The following is a 4,841-nucleotide window of genomic DNA, read 5'->3' on the forward strand; positions in this document are numbered from 1 at the left end:
CAAAACAACATAAATACAATTTAATAAAGCATAGGATAAAACAACATAAATACAATTTAATGAAACATAGGATAAACAACATAAATACAATTTAATAAAGCATAGGACAAAACAACATAAATACAATTTAATAAAGCATATGTTAAAACAATATAAATACAATTTAATAAAGCATAAGATAAAACAACATGAATATAATTTAGTAAAGCATAAGATAAAACAACATGAATATAATTTAATAAAGCATAGGTTAAAACAACATAAATACAATTTAAGAAAGCTTAGGATAAAACTACTTAAATATAATTGAATAAAGCATAGGTTAAAACAACATAAATACAATTCAATAAAGCATAGGTTAAAACAACATAAATACAAGTTAATAAAGCATAGGATAAAACAACATAAATACAATTTAATAAAGCATAGGATAAAACAACATGAATACAATTTAATAAAGCATAGGATAAAACAACATAAATACAATTTAATAAAGCATAGGACAAAACAACATAAATACAATTTAATAAAGCATAGGATAAAACAACATAAATACAATTTAATGAAACATAGGATAAACAACATAAATACAATTTAATAAAGCATAGGACAAAACAACATAAATACAATTTAATAAAGCATATGTTAAAACAACATAAATACAATTTAATAAAGCATAAGATAAAACAACATGAATATAATTTAGTAAAGCATAAGATAAAACAACATAATACAATTTAATAAAGCATAGGACAAAACAACATAAATACAATTTAATAAAGCATATGTTAAAGCAACATAAATACAATTTAATAAAGCATAGGTTAAAACAACATAAATACAATTTATAAAGCATAGGATAAAACAACATAAATACAATTTAATAAAGCATAGGATAAAACAACATAAATACAATTTAATAAAGCATAGGATAAAACAACATAAATACAATTTAATAAAGCATATGATTAAACAACATAAATACAATTTAATAAAGCATAGGATAAAACAACATAAATACAATTTAATAAAGCATAGGATAAAACAACATAAATACAATTTAATAAAGCATAGGATAAAACAACATAAATACAATTTAATAAAGCATAGGATAAAACAACATAAATACAATTTAATAAAGCATAGGATAAAACAACATAAATACAATTTAATAAAGCATAGGATAAAACAACATAAACAAAATTTAATAAAGCATAGGTTAAAACAACATAAATACAATTTAATAAAGCATAGGACAAAACAACATAAATAAAATTTAATAAAGCATAGTTTAAAACAACATGAATACAATTTAATAAAGCACAGTATAAAACCACAGAAATACAATTTAATAAAGCATAGGATAAAACAACATGAATACAATTTAATAAAGCATAGTATAAAACAACATAAATACAATTTAATAAAGCATAGGACAAAACAACATAAATACAATTTAATAAAGCATAGGTTAAAACAACATAAATAAAAGTTAATAAAGCATAGGATAAAACAACATAAATACAATTTAATAAAGCGTAGGATAAAACAACATGAATACAATTTAATAAAGCATAGGATAAAACAACATAAATACAATTTAATAAAGCATAGGTTAAAACAACATAAATACAATTTAATAAAGCATAGGCTAAAACTACATAAATACAATTTAATAAAGCATAGGATAAAACAAATTAAATACAATATAATAAAGCAAAGGATAAAACAACATAAATTCAATTTAATAAAGCATAGGATAAAACAACATAAATACAATTTAATAAAGCATAGGTTAAAACAACATAAATACAATTTAATAAAGCATAGGATAAAACAACATAAATACAATTTAATGAAACATAGGATAAACAACATAAATACAATTTAATAAAGCATAGGACAAAACAACATAAATACAATTTAATAAAGCATATGTTAAAACAACATAAATACAATTTAATAAAGCATAAGATAAAACAACATGAATATAATTTAGTAAAGCATAAGATAAAACAACATAATACAATTTAATAAAGCATAGGACAAAACAACATAAATACAATTTAATAAAGCATATGTTAAAGCAACATAAATACAATTTAATAAAGCATAGGTTAAAACAACATAAATACAATTTATAAAGCATAGGATAAAACAACATAAATACAATTTAATAAAGCATAGGATAAAACAACATAAATACAATTTAATAAAGCATAGGATAAAACAACATAAATACAATTTAATAAAGCATATGATTAAACAACATAAATACAATTTAATAAAGCATAGGATAAAACAACATAAATACAATTTAATAAAGCATAGGATAAAACAACATAAATACAATTTAATAAAGCATAGGATAAAACAACATAAATACAATTTAATAAAGCATAGGATAAAACAACATAAATACAATTTAATAAAGCATAGGATAAAACAACATAAATACAATTTAATAAAGCATAGGATAAAACAACATAAATAAAATTTAATAAAGCATAGGTTAAAACAACATAAATACAATTTAATAAAGCATAGGACAAAACAACATAAATAAAATTTAATAAAGCATAGTTTAAAACAACATGAATACAATTTAATAAAGCACAGTATAAAACCACAGAAATACAATTTAATAAAGCATAGGATAAAACAACATGAATACAATTTAATAAAGCATAGTATAAAACAACATAAATACAATTTAATAAAGCATAGGACAAAACAACATAAATACAATTTAATAAAGCATAGGTTAAAACAACATAAATAAAAGTTAATAAAGCATAGGATAAAACAACATAAATACAATTTAATAAAGCGTAGGATAAAACAACATGAATACAATTTAATAAAGCATAGGATAAAACAACATAAATACAATTTAATAAAGCATAGGTTAAAACAACATAAATACAATTTAATAAAGCATAGGCTAAAACTACATAAATACAATTTAATAAAGCATAGGATAAAACAAATTAAATACAATATAATAAAGCAAAGGATAAAACAACATAAATTCAATTTAATAAAGCATAGGATAAAACAACATAAATACAATTTAATAAAGCATAGGTTAAAACAACATAAATACAATTTAATAAAGCATAGGATAAAACAATATAAATACAATTTAATAAAGCATAGGACAAAACAACATAAATACAATTTAATAAAGCATATGTTAAAGCAACATAAATACAATTTAAAAAAGCATAGGATAAAACCACATAAATACAATTTAATAAAGCATAGGACAAAACAACATAAATAAAATTTAATAAAGCATAGTTTAAAACAACATGAATACAATTTAATAAAGCACAGTATAAAACCACAGAAATAGAATTTAATAAAGCATAGGATAAAACAACATAAATACAATTTAATAAAGCATAGGACAAAACAACATACATACAATTTAATAAATCATAGGATAAAACAACATAAATACAATTTAATGAAACATAGGATAAACAACATAAATACAATTTAATAAAGCATAGGACAAAACAACATAAATACAATTTAATAAAGCATATGTTAAAACAACATAAATACAAGTTAATAAATCATAGGATAAAACAACATAAATACAATTTAATAAAGCATAGGTTAAAACAACATAAATACAATTTAATAAAGCATAGGTTAAAACAACATAAATACAATTTAATAAAGCATAGGACAAAACAACATAAATTCAATTTAATAAAGCCTAGTTTAAAACAACATAAATACAATTTAATAAGGCATAGGATAAAACCACAGAAATACAATTTAATAAAGCATAGGATAAAACAACATAAATACAATTTAATAAAGCATAGGACAAAACAACATAAATACAATTTAATAAAGCATAGGATAAAACAACATAAATACAATTTAATGAAACATAGGATAAACAACATAAATACAATTTAATAAAGCATAGGACAAAACAACATAAATACAATTTAATAAAGCATATGTTAAAACAACATAAATACAATTTAATAAAGCATAAGATAAAACAACATGAATATAATTTAGTAAAGCATAAGATAAAACAACATAATACAATTTAATAAAGCATAGGACAAAACAACATAAATACAATTTAATAAAGCATATGTTAAAGCAACATAAATACAATTTAATAAAGCATAGGTTAAAACAACATAAATACAATTTAATAAAGCATAGGATAAAACAACATAAATACAATTTAATGAAACATAGGATAAACAACATAAATACAATTTAATAAAGCATAGGACAAAACAACATAAATACAATTTAATAAAGCATATGTTAAAACAACATAAATACAATTTAATAAAGCATAAGATAAAACAACATGAATATAATTTAGTAAAGCATAAGATAAAACAACATAATACAATTTAATAAAGCATAGGACAAAACAACATAAATACAATTTAATAAAGCATATGTTAAAGCAACATAAATACAATTTAATAAAGCATAGGTTAAAACAACATAAATACAATTTAATAAAGCATAGGATAAAACAACATAAATACAATTTAATGAAACATAGGATAAACAACATAAATACAATTTAATAAAGCATAGGACAAAACAACATAAATACAATTTAATAAAGCATATGTTAAAACAACATAAATACAATTTAATAAAGCATAAGATAAAACAACATGAATATAATTTAGTAAAGCATAAGATAAAACAACATAATACAATTTAATAAAGCATAGGACAAAACAACATAAATACAATTTAATAAAGCATATGTTAAAGCAACATAAATACAATTTAATAAAGCATAGGTTAAAACAACATAAATACAATTTAATAAAGCA

The sequence above is a fragment of the Phyllobates terribilis genome, unplaced genomic scaffold (assembly GCF_046119375.1).
Source record: "Phyllobates terribilis strain yellow unplaced genomic scaffold, ASM4611937v1 Scaffold_20__1_contigs__length_20440879, whole genome shotgun sequence".
In the NCBI taxonomy this organism is placed as follows: Eukaryota; Metazoa; Chordata; class Amphibia; order Anura; family Dendrobatidae; genus Phyllobates; species Phyllobates terribilis.